At 43.7% G+C, this 15526-nt stretch overlaps 1 protein-coding gene across 9 annotated transcripts in view; it reads left to right on the top strand.

Annotated features, from left to right (window-relative positions):
* The window catches only part of JARID2 (jumonji and AT-rich interaction domain containing 2), a 230643-nt gene that overhangs the window by 31671 nt on the left and 183446 nt on the right, over positions 1 to 15526 (top strand). For 2 of the 9 annotated variants that reach the window (XM_060403775.1, XM_060403773.1), the window contains exon 1: positions 1 to 15526. This exon is cut by the window's left edge and continues 13512 nt beyond it; it is cut by the window's right edge and continues 14531 nt beyond it. The exons of the other annotated variants lie outside the window; for them this stretch is intronic. The gene's annotated coding sequence lies outside the window, so the exon portion shown is untranslated. 9 annotated transcript variants of the gene reach the window in all.

The raw sequence follows: 15526 nt of genomic DNA, 5'->3' as shown, positions 1-15526 counted from the left end.
AAAAAGGTTTTCCTTTGCCTTCTCACAGCAGGGATACAGGAGGCCTTGTTGGGTGTGTGTTGAGTGGGGGCTAGTGAAGGATGCCGAAGAGGGGAAGTGGAAAGTGTCCAGGCAAAGAAAAGAGAAGCTGTAGGGCTGAGAGCTGTCTCCCCGAGAAAGCGAAAAATAGTTTACATTTGGAATGGGACCCAGGGAGGAAGTGCTTTGAGATTGGATATTTTTCCCCCGAGAAAGCCTATTTAATTATTATACTGTTGCTGATGGATAGTAAGCTGCTTCCTTTTTTGTTTTTTTGCTGCTAACTGTGACTGACCCTCATTTTTGTATCTCCTGACTCATATCTATCGGAAGTTCTCTTCCTGCACAGAGCTGAGGTTTCAGTTGTCTGGTCAGAGGGTGTATGATTTTCAGTGTTAGTAAGAACTAAAATGTTCTCTGAAATGATTGGTGCACTACACTCCTACCAGCAACACCTTGCTGAGGTTTGAAATTGTTAGGTGTTTTGTTTTTTAAAGTGTCCTGAATCTGACTTGCCATGTATATATGGATTCATAGTTGAAGTTCATGGCACACCATGCTTCCTATTTTCAGTGGTAGTCTGGGGTCATGAATGTTTTTTTAGCTTCCTTCGTACTTATTTATAAACGCCTCTGTTGACTCCACTTGCGTTAAAATTCTGCTGTCACGTCTCTTCTCCCCCAGCACAACTTTCTTGTACTTAAATTATATCATATTTATCTGCACTTCTGTGTGTTTGAGGTTGTTGCTCATTCGCTTAGTTGTGTCTGACTCTTTGCGACTTCATGGACTGCAGCACACCAGGCTCCCCTGCCCTTCTCTATCTCCTGGGATTTGCTCAGATTTATGTCCACTGAGTCTAGCTAACCATCTCATCCTCTGCCACCCCCTTCTCCTTTTGCCTTCAAAAGGGTGAGATACTGTCTCCTCTAACTTCCCTGTTGCCACAGTCATCTTTCATGGAGAAAAGAAAAAGTTACTTTCCTGCTCAGATCTTCCATAGCTCTCCATTGCTTATGGGAGAAAATCTTAGCTCTTGCATTACCTGAAACCCTTTGTTAGAGCAGTGTTAGGCCAGTCTCATCTGCAGCATACATTCCTGTTCATTTTCTGTGCCTTTTCCCGTCAAGGTCATGGTCCTTTACAGCCCGGACTGTATTGACCTGTCACCACTGGTGAGATTCTGCTTCCTTGAAAGACGGCGGAGCTCCCGCTGTGTGTTGATACTGCTGATGAGTATCACTAGGTGCCGGTCCCTTGACCTTGTTCTGGGAGAACCTCATGGGCAAAGGCAGTGTTCTGTGGCGCTTCTTCCGGTGTACTGGCCTGAATGGGTTTTCAGTTCTACTGGCAGGCAGTTAGTCAGTGTTCATTGTCATTCTCATTTTTAACCTTATCTCAAGGATCCTCCAGTTAAATCTGATTAAATTTCTTGCCTGGACTTCTCATATTATGAGAGATTTCACAGTAGAGAAGTTGAAGGAACACGTGGTGAACACCAGGACCCTCTTCACCCAGACTGCAAGGTGGGCTTCGCGTGACAGGTGTGTGTATTACTCAGTGTCTGCTTCCCTCCTCTTAACTCTTTGACTTTGGACAGCTTGAAGGTTGCTGTTGCTTATACATTAAAAAAGGACTTTAGTAGTGTAGCACTTTTAGAAGTATTAAAGAAAAAAAACTTCAATGACTTTGGCTTTTTTCTGCCAAAGTAAATGTTGGCTCTAATTCAGCTGTAGTAATGTAGCTCCTCTCAAATGTGTTCGAGTTAAACTACAGCAGGGCCAAGTTGAGAAATTAGTTTCTCAGTTTTTTTCCTTCCAATTTAGAAAAAAAATTAGATTTTGGATTCTCTTGTTCCTATAAACTTCTTGGTTCTCCCTTCCTTCTCCGTTAAAAGAAAAAAATCACAAAGAATCAGTTGTCAGTGGGAGAAATGACGATCCAGATTCCTAGGAGATTCTTGGTGACAGTCTTCAAATGTGGTGTTTGGACCTATGCTGCAGATAGATCATTGAGTGCAGATTCTTCTAAGCCATTGAAGTGGGATATAAAGGGTCAGAACCCTTTGGGGTTTTTTTTTTCTTTTTTTCGCCATGCCAAGAGGCTCAGGGATCCTAGTTCCCTGAGCGGGGATTGAACCCAGGCCCACAGTAGTGAGAGTGCAGAGTCCCCACCGTTGGACTGCCAGGGAATTCCCAACCCTTTGGTTTTAACTTGTGATCTTTTATTTTCTGCCATTTATGTGTTACCATGAGCTTGGAAATCCAAGTGCTGTGAAGTTATGCCACCAGGTGAGTGATAACTCCGCTTCGTCATGCGTTAGCTGTTACTTGAATGTCTGGTTTGGATGTAGGTTAGAGTTTTAAGTGTGACAGTGTTTAGTTCTTGTAAGTGCGAGAGAGCTGAATATAATCTGTATGTGGGGGCCTTCCCTGGTGGTTCGGTGGTTAAGACTCCAGGCTTCCAACGTAGGGGATGTGAGTTCAGTCCCTCGTCAGGGTTCTGCATGTGGGAGGTGGCTCCCAGGCACTCTGCACAGATGACTTGTAGGGAGTGACTGGTCTGCCAGGTGACCTGTCCAGGACATTTTGTCTTTGGCCCAGATTGTCTGTCTTTTCACTCTGCACTGAATTGTGACTCACATGGTGACCAAAGGGAAACAATACGAATGCATCATGGATGCAAAATTCAAGTTAATTTAGAGTTTAAGTTTGACTTCAAGGTCAAATTGAGAAGTGTCAAGAGCAAAATGCGTCCCTTGTGCATTCCTGCTCAGGGCACTTGCTCTGTGCTCACACTCGTATACAGGATCGCGCCACCCCCCCCACCCCCCGCCCTTTTCTTCTCTTTGGCCCGTTTTCAGTAGTGGGATCGCGGATCCTGTTGTGTGCTCTAGCCTTTTCTCACGTACCTGTGTCTGTCAGTGTCTCCGTGTCATGCTCTAACGCAGTGTACTTCGGACAGGACCTGTGTGCTGCAGTGTATATAGCCACTTGCTTATGATTACCTTCCCAGAAGAGTGCCTGGCATTTAGGAAGCACTCGGTAGACGTTTAGGTTGTTAACTCTGTTTTGTTTACTTAAAATCAGATTTCTTTTGGTACATCTTTCACACACGTGGGCATATTGGCATCGATTTGCTAGGGTATGTGCTCAGTTTTTATAGTTGGACGAGATTATTTTTTTCCCCCTTCGGAAAAGGCTTAACTAATTTATATTTTTACCAACAGTGTATAGAGAATCTTTATTTCCCTTCCTTCTTGCCAATACTTGGTATTATAAAGCTGATTTAGTTTTTGCTAATGAATTACATATGACTCATCACTGTTGGATTTGCATTTCTTTGTATTGAGCATTCTTCATTGGCCTGCTGAGTGTCCATATTTCTTTTGTTCGTGAGCTGCCCACTTTTACATATTTTTTCTTACTGCTTTTTGTCAGAGCTCTTTCTGTTGTTTACTTTCAAACATACTGTGTGTACTTGTGCCCTTTGCCCTTCAAGGGCCTCTTTTCTCGTGCGAGTTTTAAACTCCCCTGTAGTCCAGTTCGGCTTTACCTCGCGGGTTTTGCGTCTTGCATAGGAATGCTTTTCTGGCCTTAAGAATGTGAAAGCATTCTGTAAGAAATCATCCTCCTTTTATTACCTCCCATCTAGTTAAATACTACCCTCCAATTTTTTAATCTTCTCTGTACTCTCACATCAGCCACTAAAATGGTATGAAACCTCAGTTCTCTGGGATCTTCCAGTAATGACTTTTTCTGACAGCCACATTTTATGGATATGTTAGGGTTTAGCCCTCCTTACATACCCAAAGGCTTAAAATGCACTTTTTAAAGTGTTGGTACTTAATTATTGTCGTGACTCTCATTATCTTGTATTAAATAATATTTTAATGTTCCCATGGAGGTATAGGAAGACAGCTTTGGCCTATGCATCAGTTTCTGTATTCTAAATCCATTTAAATACATGAAAATTATGAGTTTTTTGGTTTTTTTTTAACAAGAGGACGAAATAGAGGGTGGCAGTTATCGTACCATTGTGCTATACACATGCAAGGTAGGGAACTGATCAAACGAGCAGATGAAACTAGGAGCTCTGCCCCTAAATGGCAGCTTTCTCTGCGGTCAGATTCGCTCTGAGAACTGGCTGTGAGTTGCTTGCCTTCATCGGTTGAATGCATTTGCCATCCACAAGGTTTCTTTTAAAGAATGGAACTGCTTTAAGAACTTTTTACAACAACTGCTTTATTTAGCCTTGTATTTTCTCCCATATTTTGAGTTTTTCTGATTTCTTTTGACACTTACTACTTACTGTTGGTACAGTGAATGTGTCTTTCAATCTGTTTTCATCATGTTGGTAATTATAATATGGGAAAGCAGTTAACTAGCCTATTGCTGCGGGAAGTAGAGCTGAAAAGTCCCGATTAAGGGACTGGGCCCCTGTGAGGAGTAAAGTGTCATTTTTTTGGTCTATGAACAAAATGACAACCCATGAAATGGCAATCCATTCCAGTCTTCTTGCCTAGGAAATTCCATGGACAGGGGAGCCTGAAAGGCTGTACAGTCCATGGGGTTGCAAAGAGTCAGATGTGACTGAGCATGCTTGCACACGCACAGTGGTGTGTTTAATTATTATTTCAAGTTAGCAAATGTCTATTGATGCATAATTTACATCATCAAACACCATTCCAAGTGTACAGTTTCTTGAATTTTGACAGTCAAATTCATATTCCCATGTAACCACTACCCAGTTAAAACAGATTTTCATCACTGTAAGTAGTGCCCTCCTGCCGTTTGTAGTTGTCTTCTCTAAGATAAGCATTGCCGGTTTTAATTTTTTTTAAACTGAGGTATAATTGTTTACAGTGTTGTTAGTTTCTGCTGTACAACAAAGGAATAGAGTGTGTGTGGATATATCCTTCCCCTTCCCTCTGAGCCTCCCGCCCCCCACACGCCTTGCTTGTTTTGTACAGCACAGTCCTTTTCAGATTGACCTGTGTTGCTGCATTCATCAGTAGTCCATTCCTTTTTTTATTGCTGAGTAATACTCCACTGTATGGATGCACCACAGCTCGTTTCTGTTCTTACTGATTGATGCACTTTTGAGTTGTTCCCAGTTTTTGGCTGAGAGTATCTATGAACATTTCAGTTCAAGACTTGGGTGTACTCAGTAGGATTTCCTTTCTCCAGAGTCAGCCAGTCCTTAGGTATGCAGTCGGGGTTATAAGTAAGTATGAATTTAACTTCATAAGAAAGCGCCGCACAGCCCTCCACAGCGCTTGCCCTGCCTTGCCGCCCTGCGCGGCCCTGTGGCTCTTGGTCCACTGTCAGTCTTTCTGCTTGCTCTCAGTGGTGAGTAGTGCTGTAGTACCTGGCCAGAATCAAGTTCTCTAGGTTACTGTAAGTTTGGTTTCCAGATGAGTTTAAAATCAATTCACATTAGGTTGAGCTTGTACTAAATAGCATCTTGGCTAGAGTGTTCATCTTCTTTTCTTAGGTTAGAAACGCTCCTTCATTCATGTTCTTGAAGTTTTGACTCTGTTACCAAACCCCTCTTTTCTATGGGGGCGGCAGAGGAGCGGTTATAACTGCTGTTCTCAGGAACTTAAACGGTCTACTTTATCAGCCTGTATCAGACATGAAGTAGCAGTCAAGCAGGAATTTCTTGGACTGGAGGAGGGAGTACTGACCCTCAGATGAAGGGGTGTAGCTGACCTCCTGAGACACCCCAGATCACAGTGGCCTGGGGCAGTGCTTTGGGTGGGCAGGCAGCCTCCTGGCTCGGGGTTGGACTGCTGCCTTACTGCACACACGTGTGCATTTTAAAATAATTAAAACACAAAACTTTATAAGCAACACAGAAGCTAACCATGGAAGGGCAGAAAAGTTAGCCCTAGCTCCACTGCCCCACACAACTGGTATAAATGTTTCGCTGTTTGTTTTTTTTCAACAGCTGTTCTTTGCCTATGGCATATACAATTTTGTTTCTCTATTTTTTTCCGCTAGATATCATCATAAGCATTTCCTCATGTGATTTTTCCATAATAACAATTTTTTGGTGCCACTTCAATGCCAGCTCTTCTGAATCAACCCCTTCACTTTAGGTTTTCATAATGAGTGAGTCTGAGGTCTTCCCCAGGTTTGCCAATCCTGTGAGATGAGGCTTTTTATGTTTGTTCTTTCTTCCATAATAACAGTTTAATGGGAAGGCAACTATTGAATGTATGTGTAGCTGCAATTTTCCAAATTTTGTGACTATTTTAGGATATATGACGAACTACACAATTACTAGGTCAATGGAAATGGACATCTTAAAAATATATCTCTTGTGTTTTGCCAAATGACTTCCCAGAAATGTGATACTGCTGCTCCCCAGCAATTGTTGCTCCAAACAGCACCACAGAGCCCCCTGGGATACTTATATTAACACTGTGAAATCCAGAGTCACTTGGAAGTTAGGCTGTAATGTTAACTCAAGGTAGGACATCATTTTAGGAATACTTCCATGTGCAAGTATCAACAGTAATCTGGTGAATGCATTCAGGACTGTTATTTGTGACCAAGCCTGGAAAGTAGTTTGTGTTTGAAAGCTGTGTATCCCTAGAACAGTCTAAGAAACTGGTTAAAGAAGGTTACCTAGCTACTTCTAGGCTTATCGGTTTTTAAATTTCTACTGCCCAAATGCTCAGGATTTTGAAATAGTTGAAAATACAGAGCCATGCCGTTCCCTTCCTAGGCCTGAAGTGTGTTTAATGCTTTTGAACCTGCCCTAGTTCATTCACTCGGGGTCCCTGGACTGGAGTGTCCTGAAGTGTCATTAACCTTTGTGATTGCTGATCTGTGTTTGGGTTTAGGTCACGTGCGTTTTTTCCCCTACAGGTATTGCAGTGATCAGTAGTAATGGAGGACATGTGTGTGTGCGTGCAGTGATCTGTAGTAATGGAGGACATGTGTGTGTGCGTGCAGTGATCTGTAGTAATGGAGGATCTGTGTGTGTGTGTGCAGTGATCCGTAGTAATGGAGGATCTGTGTGTGTGTGTGTGTGTGTGTGTGCGCGCGCGCAGTGATCGGTAGTAATGGAGGATCTGTGTGTGTGTGTGTGTGTGTGCGCGTGTGTGTGTGCGCGCGCGCATGCTCAGTTGTGTCTGACTCTTTGTGATCCCGTGGACTGTAGCCGGCCAGGCTCCTCAGGCCATGGGATTTCCCAGGCAAGGATCCTGGAGTGGGCTGCCATTTCCTTCTCCAAGTGGTCTTCCTGTCCCAGGGACGGAACTTGCATTGGCGAGTGATTCTTGACCACTGAGCCCCTAGGGAAGCAGGGGAGGCAGGTACACAGACTGGCTATAATACCTCCGGGAACTTAAGGACTCACACAGGCCATATTGGAAGCTTTCAGGAAGGAGGTGCCTAACTCTTGTGGGAGTGGAAGTGAGACGGTGGCTCGGGGAGGTCTAGAGGAAGGCAGTGTCTTACAAAGGATAAGCATAAGGTAGGTAAAAGGCTGGGGCTTGAACAGTTAGATGAGCGGGGTCAGGAAAGTGTGTGTGGCTCCATTCCCCTCTGGCCCCCCGCCAGTCTGCTTTTCTAATCTTGCTGTTTTCAGTCCGTAAAGAGAAGTCTCCTTTTGTCTTTGAAGTAACCTATAAAAAGAAAGGCTTTTGTCAGTAACATTTTCACTAGGTTGAAGTGAATGCTGTCTTTTATTATTCTTGGCACACTTCTTGGCATAAGTTAGTGCAGTTGGGCATTTTTAGTGTGTGTTCTAATGGTGTCATTTTTGGATTATTTGAGCTTACAGATTTTGCCAAAGATGATAGCAGCAGCATATCTTTCTAAAGGTGGGGTATTCTGATATCCTCCCATCTCAGAACTCCAAGTGACTCTTTCTCACTTAGTTACTTTGTGGTAGGTTTTAAAAGTTATTTTTAACTGAAAAGTTGTAAAAATAGTACGAAGAAGGTCTGCCATTTACTGTTTTGCCATGTTTGATTGTATTTTTGCTTCTCTGTCCCCGCCCTCCCCGCTACTTCCTCCCCCCTCCCCATTCTGAACTATTTGGGAGTAAGTTGCAGGTATAATAACGCTTTATCCTTAAGTACTTAGAATATATTTCCTAAAAATAAGAACGTTCTCTCAAAAAACCTTAGTACAGTCATCAGTGAGGAAATTTAATTTTGTTGTATTCAGTTGCTCAGTCGTGTCCAACTCTTTGCAATCCATGGACTGCAGCACTTCAGCCTTACTTGTTCTTTACTATCTCCTGGAGTTTGCTTCAACTTATGTCCATTGAGTCATCCAGCCATCCATTGATGCTGTCCAAGCATCTGATCCTGTTTTCCCCTTCTCTTGCCTTCAGTCTTTCCCAGCATTAGGGTCTTTATCAGTGAGTTGCTCTTTACATCAGGTGACCCAAGTATTAGAGATTCAGCTTCAGAGCCTTGTAATTTCCTGTTCCTGCATCCCTGTAACACGTCCCCATAATTCCTTAAGCACTTTCTTACTTGTTAAAAAACATTTACACTTTTTATTGGAGCATAGCCTATTCACAATGTTGGTATAGTGTCAGGTGCGCATCAAAGTGACCCAGCCAAGCACTTTCTTACCTGCTGATACAGTGAGGTCCTCCAGCCTCCTCTTGTACGTTCCTAGTGCTTTATGTATGTTGACGGTTTTATGATTTTCATGCTCTTAAGGTTTAAATATGTATTTTTTCCATTTCTCTTTACACTGCAGTGTTGATAGCATCCCAGGTGTCTCCATATTGTGGCCGCTACTTACATCCTCTGACCATCTCCATTTTTGAAGTGTCTCTTCCCAGTTTGGGTAGCTGCAGCAAGTCTCAGAATTCCTAAATTGTGTTAAACTAAAGCATCTTCAGAGGAGTTTCAACCTGATAGTTCTTGTCAGCTGTCCTCACCTACTGTTGATCTGCTTACGCTTTTATATGTTCCGCCCTTCCTTGGACTCTCCTTCTGCATATGGCACACAAGTCTTGTTGGGGGATACTTGGCCTCTGCTCATCAGGGTCAGTAAATACGCTGCATCCCTATTCTTCCCTCTGGATTGCAGCTGTGGCAAGTCCTAGCCCTCTTTGATTGCTTTTCGGAAGCCTTTCCACAAGTACTAGTGGTAGCCCTACTGATCTGTAAGAATTGGCAGGGGCGTTAAAAAAAATCAGGTATTAGGTTATTTAGTGAACCCTGTATTTTCTCAGTGAATGTAACATGTTAATGTTTTTCCCTTTGAAATGAGCATATATGTATCACAGGAAATTCAGGAAGTTGGAAAAGCGTAAGTGACAAAAGAGTAAGTACTGCAAAATTAGTACTTTCACGGTTATTAGACCTGTGCACAGATAGATCTGACAGTTAAATCACGTTTACAGTATAAGACTTTTTTTCTTAAAGGACTCTGCTCAGGAACCCTCTGCAGAAACTTATTAACCAAGAGGTTTTGGGGGACTTGATCAAACTTCTCTCTCATATATGACAACAGGAAGTGATGTGATCACAGTGTAATAGAAGATAAACTGTATTTGAATTGTAGCTTAGATCATTTTTTTCAGCTCGTTGATGTGCTCTATTGGATAGCCTGTCTGGGCTCCCATCTATTTTCCTAGTAGTCGAAATATTTTCTTAAAAAGTAACTGCTAGTTTTTGTTAGACAATCTGTAATGGAGCCATATTTCTGTTAAGGGTCAAACAGTTCACTACTACAGTGAGAACTTGACATCCCATGAGTTTCTCTAGTTGTGTTCTCTTAATAACTTAATTGAACACTTGAAACCTCCAAGGATAATAAGGACAATTGCCTTTTTTCAGTTTCTCTGAGCAGACGCCTGTTTTTACCCGACGTACTCAGCACTTTTACAGTGAACATTCATTCACATATTACTTAGAAAAACACCTTCCTCCCCAAACGAAGACCTGACTCAAACCACCAACAAAACTGAGTGAGACAAAGCACCATGGTGTAGCCCACTTGGGTTCTGAGAAATCTGTTCTGTTTTTGGGGGAGCAGGGGAAGGAGGCATCTGTGGTCAGAATTCTTAGAGAAGGAGAATCACAGTGCACATGAACAGGGCTAAAGGACAGAAACCTGCGTAAGGCCGACGCGCCTCACACTTAGTTGATCAGTGAACCCCGATTTTGCATAATATCCCTGGACCTAGAGTTCTCTGGAATGCTCTTTGGGAAAGACCAGAGTAGTGTGTAAAGTGCATCAACTGTGTTCTAATCACCGCTCTGCTGCCAGAAACTCACTTGTGAAAACGAGGGTGTCAGTAGGATAAACCAGATTTCAGATTACTCTGCGAGAGGTCCAGGTGTGTGTGACACCAGGAAGATACGGTATTGATCTGTCTCTGGGTGCAGTCATGAGGATGTGGGTCTGTGGGGGTAGGGAGTCAGAATCCCTTTTTTGGGAAGGGGTTAGGTGGTGGTTTTAGAGGGAGCAAAACGTGTTGAGGCCCAGCTTTTTGCCGTACTCCCTAAGCCTGCCATCAGCACTCTGAAGTTGGTATTCTTCCCTTTGCTGTAGCAAGGAATATTCTGCCTAGACAAGGGATGGAGTGGCGTTCAGAAGTGCGGTTTCCTGGTCTGTGAGGGGGAATAAAAGCAAGTCCACCTCGTTCTGCCCAGACCCGTGGTCTTGGTGTCTCTGTTCCCTTTTCTTTTCCCCCACTGCACTGAAGCTTGGGAGCCATACGGATGGCTCTGCTGTAGTTTCCAGAGCAATCCTCATTGGGCCGGAAGTTATTGAGGCAACCTCTGCTAGTTTCCTCACTTCAGAGGTGGGCGTGGGCGTGCGGGAATGAGATAAGGCGTTTTGCATTGAATCATATTTTCTGTTGGTCTGACTCGCTTGCCTTGAGGCTGATCACTGAGGCTTCTCTAGATCACCACTTGGCTTGATGCCCCTTAAGAGACTGGAGTTCAGTTCTGCCCGGATCTCAGGTCCTGTGGGCGTGAGCTTCCCAGTAACTCCCTAGGGTGGCTGTCCACACCACCCCCATCACTGTCCTCAACCTGCGGGTTCTGAGATGTCCATACACAGAATCCCAGATTGTTCTGGGATGTGGTGTCTAATTTAGTCCAGCATATGTATGGAAAAACCCACTGAGTCCAGAGTGTAGATGTTTATACCTCCATTTGAGGTTTGGATAGTCTGGAACTGTTCTATGAGGACTAAAACCTGTTGGAAAACTCGTCAGGAGTGAAGGTTGGATGTGCTTTTCCTGATTATCTCATGAACATGTGGAAACCTTTGTTTAAAGATAGTCGGCAAGGTCTGACCCAAAATACATTTTAGGGGAAGATGCCTAATATACGGGTAAAGATGTCTCCATCTTAAAGCTGTGCTCTGTGCAGTGACGGAGGCTGGAGGGCTTGGGAGCAGGAAGGACCGTTCCACTGGGATGGAATAAGTGACACTGAGCTTCAGTCCATCTGGGCTTGCAGCTGACCTCCTTCCCCTCCTGGCTCGCGCTTCCTGAGATGCTGTGCTGCTTCTGAGCTCATTGAGCTCATAAACTGGACCTGTAATTCACCAGCTTGCAAGGCCTTTTTTAACCGCTTGCAGCCAGAGAGTAATGACAACCTTTAAGATCACAGATTGCTCATTTTCAGCCCTTTCTGTTTCAAGTTATGAATAAAATTTATGAACCAATTACTGGATGGTGGAGCCTGTTTGTGAAGACCAGGCTCCCCTGTGTTGTCACTGCTGCCGCTCGTGTGTGAGAGAGAGGAGGAGAGACGGGGACAGGTGGAGAAAGGGAGCAGGCCGTCCCCTGGTGTTTCCCCAGATCTTGCATTCTTAATTTGAAATAGTTTCTACAGAAGACTTAGGGTTACCCAGACCCCATCAGGGATACCAGTTAGTAGGTAACTCCTCAGTGAGTGAATTTGGGTAAAACAAGAAGCAGACCGTATTGGGGTGGAAAGATTCTGGGTGTAAAAGAACAGAATTACTCCCTACATAGTCTCCCTGTAAACTGAGGACTTAGAGGGAGACATTTAAAGCTGTGTATAGGTAGCTAGGTTTTCAGTAACCGTTTCTGAAATGGCTATAATTACTCAAATCCCAGGTCTTTAAAAAGTCCAAAGGCACAGCAGGGTGGTGTAAGGAGGAAAGCTTGCAAAATGATAGGGTGTGACTTAAGTTAGCAAATTGGAACCTGAGCCCTTTTTTTCACTTAAATTTTTTTCTCTGCAGAGACCAGTGAGAATGTTAGCGTAACTTTAATGCATTTAAAATTAAAAGTAAGTCTGTATTAATCACAGGCATTTTACTTTCTGTCACAAGTTCTAGAGATTTTGGCTTGAAATCAGTCATCAGCGTGTTCCTTGGATATTTACAGAATCTCATTTATATCTTTATTTCTTTCTAGCCTTTTCACTCAGGATTCATCTGAGTGACAGGGAGTGACATTTATTTATTGACTATGGAGGGTAGGTTACATTAATGGATAATTGCAATCCATCTCCCATTGTGAGAGGATCACATTAAATGAGGGATGTTGGCCAAATTTTATTTCTTGTATAGATTTAACTGCAGCCTGTAAGCTCTTGAGAGTGGTTTGTGTGGGATGATTCTGTTTTCTTTCCCACCATGCTTTAATAGGAAGAAAGAATGCATGGTTTTCCTGAACGTTTGCAAGGTAGGGGAAATTACATGGATACTTGAATATGAAATTCAGATCAGGAAGTGAGGCTGCCCCCTTGGTGTGTTGATGGACACGTTTTATTATTAGCCTGTGAAGGAAATGTCTGGTTTGGTGACTTAGGTTGTAATAAGGAGAGTTCCTTATTTTTCTGGAGTAGTAAAAATATGATTAACATAGATTGTCAGTGTTGGTGAGCTGTATGTTGGTGTGTCCTTTTGAGTTACTAGTAACTTAAGGAAAAATATATCTGAAATAGGGAAAAATGGCTTATAAGTTCACATACATAGGTAACAATTCATGACATCCAAACATCCATCCATGACATGCTTCATTTTATAATATTTACAAATATGTTTAAGAGTGATGAAGAAAGCTGTTCGTTGCAGCTTTATTAGCTTGAAAACCTAATGCCCCAAGTTCTGCTTTTGCCTCTGTGATATTTAGCGTGGTATGTGTATATGCTTTAGGGTGATTCGGAGGTGGTCCCTGTTTCTTTACTCTATATTTTAAAAATTTTGTTAGCTTCATTCATTTTTTTAGTGATTCACTTTTTAAGTTCAAGTAGAATTTCTTATACAACTGACTGAAATGGGGCTTCTTGCTCATTGCCCAGGATGGGGACAGTTTTAATGCAAAGAGAGAGAACATCAAATAGTAGTAGACACATTGTGCTCACAGGATTTCTGGTGGTTAATTTTCAAAATTGGTGGCAGTTGTGAACCACAAAGAATTTTCAATAAATTTCCTCTTGCTCACACTTGGCAGAATAAAAAGGTTAATTCTAATTTATAAATGAAAATTTATAGGAATCTGTGGCACATCTTTGACTGATGCCTTCACTTCCGTGCCTACACTTGTTTTCTGGTAGAAAGTGTGATGCTGTCCTGAGGCACACAGACATCCTTATATAGGGCAGCACTTCTCAGACCTGCATGGGAATCACCTGGGGATCTTATTTGCCATCCCTGTTATGGTTCAGGGCTTGAGAATGCCAGGCGGCTCCCAGACTATACTGAGCAGGGCGCCTGGGGAGGGGCCGGGTCTGAGGCCCAGCAGCTGCTGGCGTTGGCTCTTTATCCTTAGGGCTTGATTGTTCTTAAGTTCAGCCCTTTTGCTTGCTTTATTAACATATTGGAAGGACCCATTTAAAATGTTTGTCACCCTCTTTGCCCAGTCAAATAAGATCTATTGGGAGAAAGTTACCCCCTAAATAATTGTGACTAAAATCTTTAGTATTATTTTTAGTACCGGCCTCAACATCCTGCCCTGAAGAAAGTCCCCAATCCCGTCACCATTAAACTAGGTAATCTCATTGGACGGGCACTTATTGAAGGGAGTAGATATTTCTGACTTTGGACACTGCTGTTTCAGGTGCAGACACTACTATGTGTTGTTCATGTTGCTGCTGCTGCTGAGTTGCTTCAGTCGTGTCTGACTCTGCGACCCCATAGACGGCAGCCCACCAGGCTCCCCTGTCCCTGGGATTCTCCAGGCAAGAACACTGGAGTGGGTCGCCATTTCCTTCTCCAGGGCATGAAAGTGAAAAATGAAAGTGACGTCGCTCAGTCGTGCCGGACTCTTAGTGACCCCATGGACTGCAGCCTACCAGGCTCCTCCGTCCATGGGATTTTCCAAGCAAGAGTACTGGAGTGGGGTGCCATTGCCTTCTCCGGTTGTTCATGTTAAGTGCCTTCTTTTTGGTTTACCTGGGGTGAATCCCAGCTGTATGTTCAGTGATAGGTAACCTTGAACCCAGCACTGAACCCTCAGTTCACAGTTTATGGTTTGGAGCACTGGGTCTCAATCCTAGCTGTGCCTCTTATTCAAGCTGGGTGACTTCTAGCAAGTTGCCTAAGTTCTTTGTGCCTCAGTTTCTTCAGATGAGATGATCATATTATCTCCCCAGTGGGGTTAGTCTGTGTCAAGAGCTGTAACCATTGGTAAGTAAGCAGGAGGCAGTGCCTACTCCCCTGGGTAACCAGCCAGCCTGGCTCTCTCTTCTTGTCTGGCCCTTGCCGTCCATACCTCCTTTTTTCCGCCTCCTGAAGTCGGTGGTGGAGGGTAGACATGGTTTTTGATCCTCACTAGAGTTTGAGGGAGATGAGCCTGTACTTCTTGGTAGCGTCCCAGAGAGCTGACCATTCATTCATTCTTTAGAGGAATAACATGAAGCTGGAGGATTCCCAGTCTGCAGTAGCCTTTCCCAGGCTGGCAGGTTGCAGACCCTGGAAGAAGCCAGCTGTTGAGGGTATAGCCCTCTCTGCAGCAGCCAGACCATCATCAGATTGCCCTTTACAGAGATGCCCATTTCTGGATGACTGATGCTTTACTTTTGACCTTTGTTCCCTGGCCTTTCCTCCTCTAACCCTTTAATCTTCTCTTAAAAAATCAATCAACGGATATTTTATTGAATATTTTCCCTGTTGGTCCACAGGCTTTTCTGTGGATTTCTGCCCCGAATCCTGCTCTTATCCTATATAAGGATAAGGATCCTGTCCTCCATGGTGGCCCTGGACAGTTTCTTGGGCTTACATTTCAAATGTCTGTGTTCCTAGATGACGGCCGGCGGCCAAGCAGGCTCAGCTTCGCCTTGAGTTGTGTGTGTACAGAGCATGTGCTGGTGGCGACAGCCTGGTTCCAGGTGTTCCTGGTGCAGTGCAGAGAGTGGGCCAGCAGCTTGTACACTGTATTTCATCCCCTCAGTTGGCTCTTTTCTCTTAGCTGAAGGCTTTTTCAGACCACTTTGGCTGGAACGTCAGAAATCTGTCCTGGGGTCATTGCAGCCTCTTGAGTGCCCCTTGGGAGCGAGCACAAGCCTGGGGGTTAGTGGTCCAGGGTTTCTTGC

This window comes from Ovis aries, chromosome 20 (assembly GCF_016772045.2).
Source record: "Ovis aries strain OAR_USU_Benz2616 breed Rambouillet chromosome 20, ARS-UI_Ramb_v3.0, whole genome shotgun sequence".
Classification (NCBI taxonomy): Eukaryota; Metazoa; Chordata; class Mammalia; order Artiodactyla; family Bovidae; genus Ovis; species Ovis aries.
Note: the sequence above shows the minus strand (reverse complement) of the source record. Positions and strands in the feature narration are given on the sequence as shown.